Below are 19,905 nucleotides of genomic sequence, written 5' to 3'. Positions count from 1 at the left end.
TCTAGAAGTTGCTGAGATAAAGATGACAAGAATTTTTATGGATGATCAACTTCTTTATTGCAGGGTAGCGACGTTTCGGTATAGATTCTTATACCGTTTTCAAGCGTGTGGGGAATGGCAGGGGGAGTACAATATATATACAGCAGAGATGAGCATGTGATGACAATACAACAATAACAGGATTAACAATAACTATTTGAGGTAACAATACATTAGAGAAGTGTTGAGGTAAGCTGATTAAGGACTGAAGCCAGCGGGGGGGGGGGGGGGGGGGGGGGGGGAAGAGGGTGAGTTGACAGAAGCCAGAGTGAGATGAGTGGATTGATTGGTGGAAGCCAGGGTGAGTTGAGTGGATAAATTGAGACTGGGGGCCAGAGTGGGTTGATTAATTAGTGTTAATGATGCAGTTGAATGCCGGGGAGACAAAGACGCCTTGATCCCTGTTAATTGTTGGGTTGTGTCTGCGGATTTGTACTGCTTCAGCAAGTTTGCGTTGTTTGAAGTCATGTTTGTTGCTAGCAAGTGTTGTGACAGTGTCCCAGTTGATGTTGTGGTCAGGAAATTTGGTGATGTGTTCCGAAATGGCTGATTTTGTGTCACCTTTGTTTGTGGAGGTTTTGTGTTCTTTGATGCGTATGTTGAGTGGTCTGGATGTTTCCCCAATGTAGTTGCTGCCGCAGCTGCAGCTGATGTTGTAGATGACGCCTTTAGGGTGTTGTTGTTGTGTACTGTGTTTCCTACCGTTGGCCTTAATGATTGTTTTGAGGGGTGTTCCTGTTGTAAAGTAGGTGTCAATGCCTGCTTGTTGCTTGAGTAGGCGACTGATGTGGTGTGATGTTTTGCCGGTGTATGGTAGTGAGATGCGTATGGGAGCGGGATCAGGCTTGGTAGTAGTGGGTTTGGGAGGTGGGTTGACAGTGGAGTTAATGACACGGTTAACAAGTTGGGGAGGGTAGTTGTTTAGTTGGGTGAAGACATGCTTGAGATGGTTTAGTTCGGGTTGAGGAGAGACAGAGGATAGGTTTAGGGCACGGCGGGTGAGGGTAGAGATGATGCCCGTTTTAGTTCGGAGTGAGTGGTTTGAGTCAAAGTGGAGGTATTGGTCAGTGTGAGTGGGTTTACGATAGACAGAGGTTTGGATGGTGTTGTCAGTAGTGCGGGTGACGAGAACGTCAAGGAAGGGGAGTTGTGAGTTGCATCTCTCTCCCATCCTCTCTGAAATCTACATGACCTCCTTTGAGCACCAAGCCCTCAGTTCCTCACTAATTAAACCAACCTGCTGGTTCAGGAAGGTTGACTACACCTTTGTCTTTCTGCCCCAAGCTAACGACCCCTCCGCTCTCCTTCAGCACCTTAACCAACAACACCCCCGCATTCAGTTCACGTATGAGACTGAAAGCAACTCACAACTCCCCTTCCTTGACGTTCTCGTCACCCGCACTACTGACAACACCATCCAAACCTCTGTCTATCGTAAACCCACTCACACTGACCAATACCTCCACTTTGACTCAAACCACTCACTCCGAACTAAAACGGGCATCATCTCTACCCTCACCCGCCGTGCCCTAAACCTATCCTCTGTCTCTCCTCAACCCGAACTAAACCATCTCAAGCATGTCTTCACCCAACTAAACAACTACCCTCCCCAACTTGTTAACCGTGTCATTAACTCCACTGTCAACCCACCTCCCAAACCCACTACTACCAAGCCTGATCCCGCTCCCATACGCATCTCACTACCATACACCGGCAAAACATCACACCACATCAGTCGCCTACTCAAGCAACAAGCAGGCATTGACACCTACTTTACAACAGGAACACCCCTCAAAACAATCATTAAGGCCAACGGTAGGAAACACAGTACACAACAACAACACCCTAAAGGCGTCATCTACAACATCAGCTGCAGCTGCGGCAGCAACTACATTGGGGAAACATCCAGACCACTCAACATACGCATCAAAGAACACAAAACCTCCACAAACAAAGGTGACACAAAATCAGCCATTTCGGAACACATCACCAAATTTCCTGACCACAACATCAACTGGGACACTGTCACAACACTTGCTAGCAACAAACATGACTTCAAACAACGCAAACTTGCTGAAGCAGTACAAATCCGCAGACACAACCCAACAATTAACAGGGATCAAGGCGTCTTTGTCTCCCCGGCATTCAACTGCATCATTAACACTAATTAATCAACCCACTCTGGCCCCCAGTCTCAATTTATCCACTCAACTCACCCTGGCTTCCACCAATTAATCCACTCATCTCACTCTGGCTTCTGTCAACTCACCCTCTTCCCCCCCCCCCCCCCTCCCCGCTGGCTTCAGTCCTTAATCAGCTTACCTCAACACTTCTCTAATGTATTGTTACCTCAAATAGTTATTGTTAATCCTGTTATTGTTGTATTGTCATCACATGCTCATCTCTGCTGTATATATATTGTACTCCCCCTGCCATTCCCCACACGCTTGAAAACGGTATAAGAATCTATACCGAAACGTCGCTACCCTGCAATAAAGAAGTTGATCATCCATAAAAATTCTTGTCATCTTTGTTGTTTGAATGTTAAGTTGCGCGTGGATTAGTGTTCAGTTGAAAGTTAGGTTAAGTGTTGCTTTTTGTTTGTTTGTTTGTTTGTTTTAGTGTCTTGTTGAATATTAGGTTGAGTGTTAAATTTAGGGTATAGCTGAGCGTTTGCTGTGATTGTTTGTGGAAATGCTACGAGAGAACATAAAGTGTTTCACGGGTGAGTGAGTGATTAAAGTGGGTTCGATTACCGTGAGTGAGTGAGTGAGTTTAGTTTTACACCGCACTCAGCAATATTCCAGCTATATGACGGTTGTCTGTAAATAATCGAGTCTGGACCAGACAATCCTGTGGCCAACCACATGAGCATCGATACGTGCAATTGGGAACCGATGACATGTGTCAACCAAGTCAGTGAGCCTGACCACCCGATCCTGTTAGTCGCCTCTTACGACAAGCATAGTCGCTTTTTATGGCAAGCATGGGTTGCTGAAGGCCTATTCTACCCCGGCACCTTCACGGGGTGGGTCCGATTACCCATGTGGGTACACCGTTAATCATGCTGAGTACATGTCAAAGTATCACAAATCATATCTACAGAGTTTTATTAATATACTTATGGACTTGTATAACTTTTATACGATTTCTTATTTATTGTATGGTTATACTTTGTATTGTAGGCTTAAATAGCGATTGACAAACATATCATATAAATAGCATTGTTGGATTCTTGGTTTCAAATTATCACTTCAAGAACAACAATTCAGAATCATCATACACTTCTATTTATTTCCTGGTCATTATAGTCGAGTTCCTTCTTGTAGTATAAGCTGTTTCTATTAGACTGACTGTAAAACAAAACAATAGATAAAAAAGTTATATGCTAATTTAATAGCTTTGTGAATAACAGGATACCGTTTATATACTCGAGTGTCAAAACAAAGCCCGAAACATACAGAACATAAGCACGTGAGCACACAAACAGACCCTATCTCCTTTGGAGAGTTATGAGAGATATTGTAAACCAAGAGTCACAGCAAAAGTCACTGTGTTCTGTAATCTGATTGATTGAAAAACATGATCAAATGGTATTCGATTCCCGGAAACAGCAAGACTGTTGGGTGCGTATTGACATGTGGAAACATCGCAAACAATTGTTTTGTTTTGTCATCCACAGTGGTGACGTCATTAAGATTATATTGTGACGTAAAAACAGAATGACCTCACAAATGACCAAAACTCCAGATGCTACCATGGGAACCAGCCCAAATGGTCAGCTGATGACACTTCACTGCTGTACATGTACTCGATGTAAACGAGTGCAGACAGTAAAAACCCTCTATTTACCCTTTTGTTTACGATGTAGATAAACATCATGTGTTGGCCAATTTCCAGGGGTATATTGAGTATTTGAAGCCGCCGTCGGTTCCAAATGTATTCCCGGGCTTCTTATACTCAATATACACCCGGGAATTGACCAACACATGATGTTTATCTCTTAATGGGGTCCTGTGCTGAACTGGAAGCCACTGGAGGGAATACAAAACAGGTGAGTTCCAATAGTCCAGTGAAAAGGGAGTTCCAATAGTCCAGTCGAGAACCTCGGTAGTGTGAGTATCTTACAGGTGAGGGATCTTGTTGGTTAAGGTAGCAGCAGGATAAGCTAATGATTTGACCTGTTCGTCAAGTGTCATGGTAGATTGATAAATGACACCCAGGTTTCTGGCTTCGTTAACATTGTGATTTCAGTGGAGGACACAGTTTAAAGGTTTGCTAAGATGAGAAGGCGTTTATCGAATCACTCCATAAACCTCAATCCTGAATGAAAACTAGTCATCCAGAACTCACACAAAAAAGATTCTTAAAACACAGACACGTGTTAATTTGAAATTATGTTTGACTTTCCATACGCTGTGCAAAGTGTACATGAACGCACACACTAGTCTTCCAGTCTGTTTGTGGCGTTCGATGGTTCACGTTAACAACTGATTAGACCAAGATTTCTAGTACATTTTATTTCACAGATCTTCGCATTTGAAATAGACACAACAGAAAAATGTTTAAAACCTTTATGAAAGTGTAGTTTGTTAAATGGATTTCCTGGAGAAATCAATAAATAATTCGTTATTGCTACAATACTATTCACATACAGTCGTGATCACCGATTTCATTAGCATGTCTAACATCTACACAAACCTTTATCGTCAGTGCTATTGAAATTAAACGCTACAGGTATTCATATAAACATAAATACACAAACATTAAATTGTACAATTATTAACAAGAAATAACGTACTGGCCATCCGTATTACACTGCATACATTTCACCGGAGACTATTCGGGGCAACATCTCCACATTTTACGGAATTGGTCGACTAGTAAGAAATGACATTTATTTTTTATAATGCAGACGTCTTCCGACAATAAACGCCGACTGGGACTGAGACAACGCGCTGTATAGCAGATACAGGCATAAGAAATAACAGAAACACCTCATCCAGGTCACCTGACAGTCACTGAAGGTTACCTGACAGTTAGGCTGATAAACTAATCAGTCAATATTTACAGCAACAATAAGTAGATGTCAAGTACTTGAACATTGAGGTCATACTATGATGAATGATCATCTATAACACTGTAAGTTGTAACGAAACTGAACTATACTGACTCTTATGGGTCAACGACTCACTGAAGTGGACAATGAGTAAACAGTCACCGAGAATGAACACATTGCCTCTGGGGGTAAAGGTAATCGACCCAGTTTGCCTGATCCTATGGAGTAGAGGGGTAGCCGGTGATAAAAGCGAAAGATCCGGACTCATTTCCCCACATTAGCGTAAAACCAAACTCACTCACTGATCCTATGACACTTGTTTAATGTTAACTCGCTAGCTTACGGCCATTGTTGGTTGTTGTTGTTGTTGTTGTTGTTGTTGTTGTTTTGTTTTTCTCGAGGTATCAATAGCAGCGTTATGAAAGATTATGATTCTTGAGTATAGGCAGCGTGATCTCCTTGCCATCTTCTATAAATTAAGGGTTTTCAGAAATCCAGCTTCCTCACTGTCGACCTGAAAATTTATAAACATCTGGTATTACACTGTTATCAATGAATGTTATCAGTAATGAAAAGTTTATTGTCTTACATGTGTACAATATTACTGATGCTATGAGAACCGATCCGGGTTACGGGGATATAATGGCACATGGTGTATCGAGTCCCCGAGACCAAACAATCTCATACGACGAAGTACAGAGAGCTTGATGTGAATCAGATTTATATTCCTGGCAGGTTATACGTACAGATAAACGTCTGTTCGACTACTATTCGTCTACTCGTCTTACGTTTGTCAAGATAAATTTAGAGTTATACACCTCAGATGTAACACTGATGGAATGCGATGTCGTTTGGTAGACACAGGTCGCACGCCAAAGTAGACGTCGTCGTTTTATCGACGCAGGTTGCACATGGATCAGACATATATTTATTGTAAGTACGTCGAGATCAACGACAAGTAGAGCACTTGTAAGTAGACTGCGTCATTTGTTCGATACAGGAGGCTCGTCAAAGTAGACGGTGTCGTTTGTTCGATACACGTCAAAGTAGACGGTGTCGTTTGTTTCATACACGTCAATGTAGACGGTGGCGTTTGTTCGATACAAGAGGCAGTCAAAGTACACGACGCCTTTTGTTCGATACTATTAGCACGTCAAAGTAGACGGTGTCGTTTGTTCGATACACGTCAAAGTAGACGGTGTCGTTTGTTTCATACACGTCAATGTAGACGGTGGCGTTTGTTCGATACAAGAGGCAGTCAAAGTACACGACGCCTTTTGTTCGATACTATTAGCACGTCAAAGTAGACGGTGTCGTTTGTTCGATACACGTCAAAGCACATCAAAGTATACGGCCTTGTTTTATCGACGCAGGTTGCACGTCTGGCTTGACGTGATTCAGACAAGTATTCCTGGTAGGTACGTCAAGATCAACGCCTATTCGACAAAGAACAATGTACTTGTATACCTACTGTTTATCTGCGTCAAAGTCCACGCGCTGAAATCACAAAAAGTTCAATTAATGATTTCATAATTGCGAATTTGTCAGTACTAAGTTTATGTCTTTTCACACGATGTGACATTTCACATTTTTACAAAAGTAAGTTTCGCGAAATTCCATGGGTAATTGCATTGATAAGCAGAACGTTTGCACACATATGCGAGGCGGGGTCAGCAGTGTTGTACATACAAAATATTAAAACTGTAAGCTAAAATACAGTGAGAAGTGGTCCTTTGTTTGTACATGACATGTAGCGGAGTCACTCACTTTGTACATAAAGTGTAGGGCGCATTACACAATACGTTTGGACGGTCATTTTCGTGTCATGGATTTACACAGTACACAAACAGGACTTCATGTCTATACCTCCACACAATAAGTCACTCACTCCCTCTCATTACAGGTGTGCTTCTACATAGATACTCACCACAAACAAAATACATTCAGTCAGTTCCTCTCTCTCTCACTCTCTCTCTTGTTACGAGGGTGTTACCATCAAAGTACTCACCAGAGACTGCAGGGACATGTGAGGGGTCGAGCTGATGGATCGTTCAATCCCATGTGTTGGAGCAACCTTTCCTGAAATAGTGGGTGAGGGAGGGAGTTTGTATCACTTTTATCAGCAGTGTATACGGTGCTGCATGAATCTATACACACAGGCATGATGTTGACAAATCGATGAATTTTGGATAACGGAGCCAAAGACGACACCTACATGTGATAACACTGAAAAAGTGATGTATGTGCTAAACGTTAAAGCAGTGTTTGACTAAACCATGACCTTTACCAACTCATCCTACCGGGTACCCATTGGCTGCATGACGAGGAGATGAAACTCACTTTCCCAGTATACAAAGTCTGCTTCACAGTTTGACAGAAGCCCTAGAATTTCAGTCAGCCAAGATGCGGAAGATGAATAACCCATCCAAACCGTTGCGACAAACGGCGCTCAACTGCAATGACTGCAGTACTAGTCCTACACGCTGGACTGTCATAAAATCTTTCCCGCTAAAGTCGTCGTAAAAGACGGGGAAAACGAGCACGAGTACTCTCGCGTTAGACTGTGGCCGCCACAAGCTAATTCGTCAGAATATATATAGATCCGTAAAACCAGAAATCACGGTCCCTTATATTCAACGCGAAGAAATGGAAAACGCTGTTTCAAATACTTACTTCTTGCAGGAACTGGCGGAGAAGCATTGGTTCTGAAACAAACCCGAAATAAATTATCATTTATCCTCCATATTTCATGGCACTGAACCTTTGTTGTATATGATAAATACAATAGTCCCTTTTACTACTGATACAAAAATGGAATGTCACAGGCGAAAGTCAGTTCTAGATCGATGCGATAACGGTTTGTGTGCATCAAGTTAAAATATCACATTATGTAGTTGATTGCTCTGGGATCAAGTTAAAAAATAGAAAAAAATATGTAACTGTTTGCTCTCGAAATGGATTTTGCATGACAACCTGTAACACGACTATTTATGATCTGAATACAAGTAAGTCAGATATGATTCACGTCCTCCACAACGCTGGCATCGCGCTCACAAACATAAGCCATTCACCACTAACTGCGGGGTCCGGTAGAAATCTGAACATGGTGACACCATCACCCGATCCCCCTCCTAGAACCGATTCCGTATGTCTTCGTTGACGTCAAGAAATCAGCAAAATGACGAGCTTGTAGAACACTTTATAGAGAGCTATGCTACTAACGGGAAATCCTTCATCACATAACGTCACCTCCGGTTCGCAGCAGTCCTCTGGCGACAGAGTTACGTAACCCGTCGCTTGGCGGGGGAGAGAGAAGCAGACGAGTTTTTGGCAACTTATAATCTCTCTGTATTTATTAGCTATAAGGTTATTTTTTTAAAGAATGAATATGGTGTTCCGATTTAGACTAACCACAAGTCTTTAATATGCAATGATAACAAGAATAAAAAAAGCAAATGTTTATTCGCTCTCTGAAAAAGGTGACCTCGTATTATACTGTCAATGTCCGTTTAAGTTTGATTTTGTTGGGCATCTGTTTTCAGTGTTCTTGCGTTGTCTTACTTGACTTAAACTATGACAGCAGGTATATATATCCAGAGCTGCGTTACACACGCGATCGCAGTGTTGATGGGACTTCCGTTAGTCGCGGAGCGAAGATCACAACAATGAGAGATGTCTAAAACGACAGGTTTTCAACACCGGGATCTCAGTCCCGTCCGTGGCTTGTACATTTATCACCAGCTCTACAATCCGGCGCACTGTCTAAACTGGATTGTTTCGTCAGTCCCGATAAGTGCCGGTTTGGACAGCTTCCATTTTAAATAGTGGGTGACTGAGTTGTGGCTGTTATGTAAATGTTAAATGTTAAACGCTACCACTATTGCGAAACCAGTGGACCCTGATATAGTATGAACAAACCTAGAAACAGTGCCAGTCTGTGATTCGATGCCCGTTGCGGGTATGCCTTAGGGAGACAATTATTCATGGCGATTTCCGGCGCCCGAGATGCAGTCGATGATTTCATGCTGAGATTGGGTGACAGCATTTATGATAAAGTTATACTTACAGAATACCCTTGAACATGACACCGGCAAGAACGACGACGCCAATAGCGAGGACGGCAACGAACGCTCTCATCACCCACAGCTGAGACTCATCCGCCGGCTCCACCTGGCGCACGACTAAGACAAAATAGGCAGGTAAATCAACTAAGACAGTGTACATGCTTGTGTTGACTTCACTATGCGCGTTCATCGACGAATCGATAGCTAGTGGTGTTGTTATTTTAATATTCCGCAATCAAACACCATAGACCGCACACACGTATCCATGTGGGGCATGGCGTCCTTGCATACTACGTGACGTGCAATCGTAGCTACCCCTACAGCCCTGTCCGTGATGAGAACACTTACTGATGACATTCTCCACTTCAACATCCTCCAGAATGACCTTGATTTCGCCGGTGGCGCTCTTCTTGTTGGTGGTGCTGCTGTCACTGGCAGCGACGGTGACGGTGTAGTAATCCACTCCGCCAGTGTCGGCGTCGTAGTCCAGCAGGGACGCCACTACCAGACGCCCGTCCCTCGTCATCTCAAACTTGCCCGTGACACTCACACCGGATGCTGGAACAGGGAACCGCCATGAAGCCAAAAGAGGGAACCTACATTTCATGTTCTATGTGTTGGAATTAGTATTCATTTTGATGCTTCATATTTCAGGGGTACACTTCTTCAAACCATCTATTCCAACAAAAAAATGGCATGAAAGATGAATAATTGAAAATCAGGTGTTTGCGATATTAATACGTGAAATGGTGCATATGATCGAGGAATAAGACCTGCCAGGGTTGTGGATATCGATCATCTGAATAGGACGGCAAGATACATGATGCAGGGTGTGAGAAAGTCTACCCATGCTTGATAATGGCGAAAACTGGCTCATCAAGGTAATGCTTAATCGACTATGATGCAACACATACTACATATGGATGTACGCTATAAACAAAATGTATGGGAATATATATAACCTTAAGCCTGGTGAGGTCATTTATGCTCTAAGGTAAATGTGACTTTTGTGTGCTTAATAGGCACCGTAAACGACATGCTAGGACTCGCATTAAAGCAACTGATTCAATGTTCGTTGAGTGAAAGGAAACATTGTCAAAAAACAAGGGTGTTGAAATACTCCTGCGCCAAATTTGATTCAAACTGGCAAACACAACAACAGAGCACATGTGGAAGACACACTATCTATGCAGCTTGTAACAGCGTTTTAAATCAAACACGGTGCTGGTGTGTCTCACGGTGCTGGTGTGTCTCAGTTATATTGTATTTCGCTGTTTTTCACAATGTTTAATTCTGTACAAATGACTATATATATATATATATATAGGCTGTTCCCTTACTTTCTGTTTGCAGCATATTTGGCGGGTATGATAACATTGCGTGGGATAACCATGTGATAACTTTTGGATTGTTTTGGCCGAACCCACTTCTCAAGTGTATTTTGCGTAGAACCACCACTCACGGTTCTTGATGTCAAGGACGCTGTATGTGATCTCTCCGTCATCGCCGCCGTCGTCGTCAGTAGCTACAAACGTCTCCACTGTGTCCCCCAGAGTGGCAGACTCCTTGATGGTCACGTCAGGGAAGATGGCACCTGCCCCGGGGGTGGGAGACGTCCACGACGGGTCGTGCTCGTTCTCCCCCAGAACCTACAAAAACCACGGTGGGAAAAGTCTCCGAATGTACCCGACATACACCCGCATCTATGTTAGAATACATTCATTGTGACGTATGCTGGTCACGAAGAAGCAACGAAATATGTCACAAATGAAAGCATAAAAATCCGAAGTGTACTAAGACAGCAAAATGTGAAATACCGGGTTTCCTCATAAAGTGCATCTATGAAAAACTTTGGGAAAGGCATTACGACCAGTAGACATCCACACGATCCCCAAAATGCTTTATTGTTTTATGAACTATAACTTAAAGCATATGGATGGGATGCTGTGCTGAACATATACACTTAGCTGGGAGATTAAACTTACGGTTAAAGTATACAGATATTGTTCATTAATTGTAAACTACCCTTCCACTGATACATTACAAAGCAGACAAGCCAACCTGTTTTGCCAAATCTGTACAAAGATTCAGAGTGAAAAGAAGAACACGTTCAACAAGTCATAGGCATGAAAACATCATGCTCGGCAATTGTTCATTACATTGTCTATGACATCACACGTTTAGCAAGTGCAGTTAAATATTAATCTGATCAAATCAATTAATACAACAACAAACCATCCAGTCTAAAATAAAGGTATAAATTAAATGATAACGACCATTGTTTATCGCTTTGCCTCAGCAAGGGGGCGCTTAAAGCGCCTTATTCCGAGTTCTAATCCCGATTATTCTTGATCGTGTGTCTATGATTCATACCACATTAAATGTGGGTTTTAGGAAACACAGCAAACATCTAAGACAGACAGCCTTCTCTCGTGTCAAGGTGTCTCGCCATGACATAAGAGTAGAACTGTTAAAACGGTGGATATCCCACTCACTAACACACTCACCTCAACAGTGACCCGTATGGCTGACGTCAAGGCGCGTGCTGTCGTCGGATTGTCAACGGCCAACAATACCAGGTTGTAAGTCTTGGACGACGGCAAGGCTTCGTAGTCCACGTTGCCACCGTTGACATACAGATCATGGTTTGTGATGCTGAACACGTTATCAGTATCGCCACTGTCGATGCTAACGGAAACGACAGCGTTTGCACCGTCATCGGCGTCGCTCATTGTCAGTGACAGAATCAGTTGATCTGAAGGTAAATACGCACGTATTGATGCAACCGATTCAGATACGGCTTTTGTGTCACATGTCATCAATCCGGCATCAAATGAGGCTTTGTCCTCGTTGACACAGACAGATGCTTTTAGCTTGACGTGTGGACGTATATGACATGAAACCGATTCAAAACCGATGGTTGATGTCAGTGAGTGCGTGATTTGGGGTTAAATAAGCCCGTATTGGTGTAATCGATTTTGATATGGCTTTTTTGTCACATGTCATCAGTCTGGCATCAAATGAGGCGTGACTTGGGGCTGAAGTGTCCATAGTGCGACAGGACTCAACACTTTGCTGACAAACCACGGCACGATTATGAAATACAAATATCTAGAAACATAATCACGCTGAACTGGGATTTGAGCCCAGAATCATCAGCTTATGACGTGTTCAAGGGGCGCAACCCAAATTACAACGCCATAGATGGCTGTCCACCCGGACATCCATAAGATGTTTAAACCTGAACAGAAAGGAAACATTAATGAAACGAACGCTATTGATGAACTTACTATTGGCCGAGTTTTCCTGAACCTGTACGTTGGGGGCCATGTCAGTCGCTACAGGGGCGTTGTCGTTGATGTCGGTAATGATGAAGGTGAGAGCTGCTGTAGACTCGTCACCTATGCCGTCCACTCCTTTCAACATGATGTCCGACAACGTGGTGATGCCGCCACCGTCGCGGTCAATGCGTTCAGAGCTGTAGCTTAGCTCACCGGAAGCAGGGTCCACCGTCAACATGTTGGCGTTTGTGCCTAGACGTGCATACGGGTGTATTGTATCACTAGACATGGGTACAGAGAAACCCGGGTATAAATATTTTCGAGTATAATACTCAACAGAGACATACAAGTATAAATATATACGGGTAAGATATACATCGGTACAGACATATACGAGTATAAATATACACGGGTATGAATTTATAAAGGAATAAAAATACACTGTTGGTTGCCTATACATACTGGTATAACTATACATAGGTACGAGTCTATGTGATGCACAGATGCAGGTATATATGCACTCTCCAGTGTGTGTATGAGGACAAAGTAGTGACCTGATACTAACCCTCCAGTGAGTACGTGACGCTCCCTGAGTTGCCTGCGGTCTTGTACACACCCGATATCACCGTCCCCTCGCCTTGTTCCTCACGTATCTCCACATCAGCCTTGGCCGTGATCTGGAACGTCGCTGCCACCACTTGCACGACACTCACCGTCATCAGCGTGTCTGTCTGGAACGTCCCGTCACTGGCCCTGCAGCCATGAATTAAACATCGGTGTTCTGATCTTTACAAACAACGACGATGCAGCAATCGTTTGTACGTTAATGATGCAGTATAATTTTGAGGATCAGTTAGGGCAACTTTCTTCGTGAAAAGATGAAGTACAATGGAAGCTGTCCAAACCGGCATCTGTTCAATCCGGCAAGCTGTCAACACCAGCAGTTCGACCCCTGGCCTGTACATTTATCACCAGCACTACAATCCAACACGTTGTCTAAATCGGACTATTTCTTCAGTCAAGATTAGTGCCGGTCTATACAGCTTCCACTGTACAGCATGTACAGCTTGTTCTACACAACTTTGCACATAAAGCAGGGAATGTCCTGTATTGTCTTTTATCATTTATTATCTACTTCATCAAAGAAAACCAGGGTAAGATACTTGCGGACTTTTAAAATAAAATAGACACTTCTCTAAAGAAAAACTGTTTTGCATTTGTATTGCTACTGTCCCTGTACATATACAGATGGAAACATTGTTCTCAGTGTACGTACTCCTGTACAAAGGACCATAATCGGTGGTTGCAACAAAAGAACCTCTACTAGTATAAATATAGAAACGTACCGAAATTTTATACCAAATTTTCTTTAGGTATGGGCAGATGTTCAGTTTGCGGAATACTATTCACGTATCATGCCAAGTTACTTATACCTGGAATTATTTGAGTTTCATTTGTACGTGAGGTGTAATGTTCTCTGAAAATATCCATTTTCATTCATTCAGTATCAAAACATCTGCTTCATCTGCTTGTTGTATGAAGTGTCTACATCAGCGCAACAAATCTGCAAACTAAGTAAGGGTTGGCACTTAGATAGTTATATAGGCGATTTCACCTGTTGCCTTGGTGAGACTGTGATCTGTTTCCATTGTTTAGTTGGCCTTACCTTGCACTCGTTGAAGCTTGGAAATGGTGCAAGTGTGTATATGAAACGTCTCTGTTGTTCAATAAATATGCGGATCATGTATACAGACTTATCATCCTCTTACCTTACAGTGATTACATAGAAAGCATTTGTGGCGTAATCCATCAGTGCCTTGGTGACAACGTCAGTTCCGCTGATTTCAAAAGTGTTTGCCCAGCTGCCCTCCACGGTGTATGTAATGGCGTCGCCGTCATTGTCCGTTGCAGCAACAGCTCCAACGCTGTCCCCGATCGCAGCATCTTCACTGACACTAGCGCTGTAGAAGGTCGAGTCAAACGTCGGGGCGTTGTCGTTGACATTGGTTAACGTCAACCGTACTGTCCCGTCAGCGGTTTTCGGGGTGCCTCCTGCGTCAGTTATTCTGATTGTGATGTCGAAATAATCCACACCTCCCGTCGCTGCGTCGCTGTCGAGGAGTTCAAGGGTTTTCATCGTACCCGAAGTGGCATCAATGGTGAACTTGGAACTCGCGTCAGCACCGTTAGCTGTAGATTAAGAATTAATTTTGTTTTTGAGCACTTGCCATGCATGAACGTGATCGTATATTTTGTGGTTCTTTCACGGGACGCTCTTCACTGCTTATCACCTCAAGTTCTGCTTACAGAAAGAAACCATTCTGTACACAGGTAAAATGAGTGAACGATTATGTTAATGTCCCATGTTAATTGGAGAATATTGCTTATTTCAGCGTCAACCGGTTTGAAAAATTACACACAGCTTTCATGAATTACACACAGCTTTCATGAATATGACAGAACTGTGCAAACGACTCACAGTCCAGCACGGAGACGAGGGAGAAAGTGACGTCGCCGTCAACTCCCAGATCGGCATCGGAGGCAGTGAAGGAGATTTCGGTGTTGATGGGGGCGTCCTCTGATATAGTCGACGCGGGAAACTGACGAGATCCGTCCACGGTAGGGCTGTCAAACACCGGGTCGAATTCATTTTGTGGAGTCACCTATGTGGTGAAGATCAAACGAAAGGAAGAACCATGTAATCAGAGTGTGGTGTGTGTGCATTGACAACCATGGAGTGAGTGAGTGAGTGAGTGCTTTTAGCAATATTCCACGAATGGAGTAGTATATACAATGGGGGTTTTGGACCACTTTCAAGAAATGTCTCTACAAAGCCTTATTTAGTAAATAAGGCTTTGGTTGGGACCTTAGATCTTGCTACTATTACCCCTACTACAAAAAGGTTGGGTGTCTATGAAACAGTTTACCGTGTATTGGTTGGAGGTAACACTGTGCCGTACGGTACGATCAATAATCAATTCTTCTCTTACAAACCCCCTACCCGGCCCACCCCTCAAGTAGTACAAGTTAGGTTCGTCGGCTTTCATATCCACTTTATCTATGTTGTAAGTTTTGACTGACCATATAGGATCGGTGGCCCGCTTACGGCTATCACCCTCGTGTTCCCCCGGCTGGTATAGATACCTCACTAGGGCCCTATCTGGTATCTGTTTCTCCTTCCCACGCAATGGAGCGGCCGACTCTGCAACTATTGATTTTAGTTTGATAGCGTCTGCCGGTTTCTTACCGGTGAGACGGGTGACTTCATGGTTGATTGCCGACACCACCTTGGGTAACCTCGTGACCCATTCAGTCGATCGTTTTCCAGGGGTGACCATCTCCCTAGCATACTGATGGCCAAACAAGCGCTCAGCCAAAGTCCTATTAAATCTCTCAACTATGGCTTGGCTGCGATGGGCTCCGGCCGTGCCACGCCTGACCTTTGTATCGTGTTTGGCTAGCAGTTGTGACACGGCACCCATGAACTCCCGTCCGAGGTCAACTTGCAGCTCTGTTGGCCATGTGAGCGGACTGCGTTTGTATATGCGTTCGAATCCTCTGGCTACCTGGGCCGAATCTTTCGTGGTCAATGGTTCGGCTTCCTTGTAACGACTGGCTACGTCCACTACGGTTAAGGCATACTTGTACCTCTTGTCGTGGGGTAGGAACAGTAGGTCTGCCTGGTGAACGCTATTAGGTATGTTAATACCGAACCTCCTTCTAGGCACGTAGCGTGGTGCCGGCAAATAGATCTGCCACAGGGCTTGTTTTTCAAGCCACGCTTTGGCTTCCTCCGGGGGTACTCGCGCTATTTTAGCTAGTTTATCTACTGCGCTAGCTCCTTTCCAGTACCCACGCGGGCTGTAGTAAATAGCCTCAAATTTTTTCATGTCCATACGCGTATGTGTTTATCCCATCAATAGCTATCCAACGTTTCGTGTCCATAGGCGACAGGGACGTCTTGTTTATAGTCAGTCCGTATATCTTATGTCCATCACTTCTAAGTGTGTTCATTTTATGCCTAAAGGTACGGGTCTTGAACAGGGCTTCCTTGAATCTGGCGTGTTTGATGTGTTGTTTCACCACATACTTCTTAACCCCCTTAGCCTTCCGGATCTCACTATTGTCGGCTTTCAGTATGGAGTACATCTTAGGTCTCAAACCTATGTACTCGGCTATGGGCGTGCCAGCACACTCGTCCTTCATCTTACCTAGGACCTTTTTATTTACCGTACTGTGTAGGGCATGGGTCTTAGGGTAGTCGCTGGTGTCGTATAAATCGAGGTGTTTTTTCATGTCCTCGTACACGTCCTCGGTTCGAATCTCCATCAGCAGGGAATCCGTGTCAGTGTACAGCACTTCACACCTGTCACCGTACTGTTTCTTGAGCTCGTTGTAGTAAAAGTCGTACATCAGGTGTTTGGATAAATCGAGGATGCTCATCCCCACATAAACAGGCCGGTTGAATTTTATGTGGCTTTTCTTCATATGTAGGGCAACCAGGTTGTCTGTGAATATCTTACTACGGTTGAATGCCGGACTGGCTATCAATCTCCTGAGCTTGTCTTCCTCACTCGACCGAACCAGCTTCACGGTCACGCGTTTCCTCAGGTTCTCCATAGTCTTACCAAACACCGAGTTGTTCATGAGCTTGTAGAGATTTTTCTCAAAATCACTGGTGGCTTTTTTTCGTAGGTCTGTGTTCATTCTGATGTAGGGCTCCATCCATGGGCTCTGGTTGAACATGAGCACCCTGTGTATTTTGGTCAGCCTCATACCCAACGACAGGTACAGCTGTAGGTTGCGATAGTGAACGATGTACTTGGTCTTATTCATTAAGTTAGGCACGAGTTTTTCAACGTCTGTCACACGCCCACCTGACAAGTTATGTTGGTACTCAGACATCCAGTCTGGGTTAACCCTCATACGTTCGGGGGCCAGGGGGTAGCTGTTGTGCGATGTGTGTAATTCCTTGGTATACTCTAAGTCAACCTCGAGGATATACCCTTTGTTCGAATCTGGTGCAACCCCCATAACATCAACGTGTGGTACCCATTCGAATCCCCCTGTAGGTAGATACTGGCTCATGGCCCAGCCGTACAGGTTGTTTGCGTCTAGGTAGAGAATGTGATTGGTTGGTTTGTTAGGATCGTAACCTTTCACGTATTGATTATTTGCTTTAGCGTATCGTTTGGATGCCATGGAAATCCCACCTCGCAAGCCTTTCTCAATGAATAGGTGCATGTCGTAATCTGTGAGCAATTCCAAATTAACTCCGGTCTTTTTAAGCAAGGCGTCCCACGACAGACCTGGGCTGGTGTAATACCATGCGGGGTCGAGTTTATACTGCTTTAAACACGTCCGCCTAAACGTTTCAAACACGTCGGCTAACAGCAGTACATCTGTCCTCAAGTACAGGTCGTGATAATCACCCAGGTTCTTACAACCCAGTTTATTCCATACGTTAATCGCGTGCGAGTAATCATCTCGTGAGACGGACGCCTCATTCAGCTTGCTATAAAAGCAGTCAATAGGGGGTAGTCTGGTCTCGGTGAACTTGGCCCAACTATCCATGTACTCATAGGGGTACACACCCTTCCTCATAAGCAGGGGTCTAGTCTCGGCGTCTGTGTATCGATCGGTGATAGGGAAGGTATTGTTGGCCTTGACCAGACTGTCGAGTGACGACAGGAGGAACTGAAACGAGTCAATGAACCTAAGTCCGTTTAAGCTGAAGGAGATGTATCTCTCCATGTTGTTGGGGATGCACGTTATATTACCATCGATTTTCGCGATGGCCTGCATGATCAAGTGTGAGTCGTACCCTCTCAAGTTGTGAAAGACAACGGGGATGTTTATTGTCTTAGGGTTGATTTTAAGCTTGAGGTTGCACGCGCTGTGAGCGGCGCCTCTATACTTACCAGTTATGTGACAGTGATCTCTCACCGAATCACCGTTAAGTGGTGAGTCACACACGTGACAGTTAGTGCTACTAGCGTGAGCTAGCTTGTCGTCTTGGGTCAGACGCATGGGAGCGATTCTATACAATGCATTCCTAATAATTTTTTCTTCCTCCTGCAAACACTTTAGAAACCTTTCAGCCGCGTCAGGGCCCCTATACACTACCGGAGCTTTCGTTTCCCCGTCACAACGGACGACAATGTATCCAAACGAACAGGCTTTATGCTCTTGTGTCTTGTGGGTGAAGCTACCACTGGGAGCCTCGCCGGCGGCAGCCACTAAGGCTTCGAAGTCGGCATATATGATATAAGGCACAGACATTTGGTTCTTGTGGTTACTGAATTTTAAGATATTATCACCTTCCTTAGGCATGTCGACTCGTATGGCCGTCTGCCCCACACCTTGACAATCATCCCGGTGGGATTCTAATAAATCAGCTCGGGTGAAGCCATGTAGGCATCGTTCACAGAAGTGGGTCTTTTCTCTGTGTGCCGATTGGTCATACAACAGCCTGCTAAAGTGTTTTATCCATGTGTAGTGATACTTGTCACCTCGCTGGATCATGAATATATTGATAACTTGGCGATCCTTCACCGGGCTGACCCTGTGTACTATTGTTGTGTTACCTTCGTGCCCAAAGACATTTATAGCCAGATTATTCTGTTTTTCTACTTTAGTGATCTGGGATATGGGGGTGGGTTCATCTATACCATCCCAGTTGAGCCCATCGTCTTGGGGATAGCTAGAAAGCCTATCTGAATGAGTGCCAGCTGGAAATAAGGCTGACCTGATAGCTAACCTCAGGCAATCGTTTCCTCTATTCTTAACGTTTACTATGGCATGTTTGTTCCTATAGTAGGGTGGCAAGGCTAGGTATGATCCGCCTCTGAACGGCACGTAGTTAGCTATGTCTAGATAGACATTATCGATTTTATCTACAGCCCACCCGGACCCCAAGTGTGTGTAGCGTTCTAGGTATTCTCGTATCTGCTGAAAACTGGTATCGATTGATGCGTCAATGGTCTCTGTATGTGTGGCGACCTCTTGTTGACCTCGGAAGTAAGGCTGAACATATTCAGTGGCCCCTGTGGTGCCCCCAACCTGCTTATCGAGCGACATTTTCACTGTGATCTGAAACTTGATACTTCCTAGGTTATTTAGTTCCTGGTTGACCTTATCAGCTATCAGAGGCTTGATATCAACGTGCATGCGCCAACCTCTCAAATAGTTGCCTACAGCGCGCTCAGTGCGCACGAACTGTAGGTCAATAGCTCTATTCTGTCGTAATAATTCTACAAGCTGTGGTTTTCTCATACGGGAATACCCGCCTAAACCCAAATCGTGTGCCTCGGCTTTCAGTTGTTTTACAGTGGGACGTGCTACGGGGGCATGTGATAACAATGCGGTTAACCCGGCTCTCCCCAGGTTTGAATAACCCGTGTATCCAAGCTGTTTTGCTTGAGCTTTTAATTGTGTTACCGTAGGAGGGGCTTCTAAACCT

General features: G+C 44.2%; 1 pseudogene; it reads right to left on the bottom strand.

The window, feature by feature from the left end:
* Positions 1-6,565: 6,565 nt before the first annotated feature.
* LOC137262051 (cadherin EGF LAG seven-pass G-type receptor 2-like) overlaps positions 6,566-19,905 on the bottom strand; it is a 42,938-nt pseudogene continuing 29,598 nt past the window's right edge.

Source organism: Haliotis asinina, chromosome 14 (assembly GCF_037392515.1).
Source record: "Haliotis asinina isolate JCU_RB_2024 chromosome 14, JCU_Hal_asi_v2, whole genome shotgun sequence".
Lineage (NCBI taxonomy): Eukaryota > Metazoa > Mollusca > Gastropoda > Lepetellida > Haliotidae > Haliotis > Haliotis asinina.
Note: the sequence above shows the minus strand (reverse complement) of the source record. Positions and strands in the feature narration are given on the sequence as shown.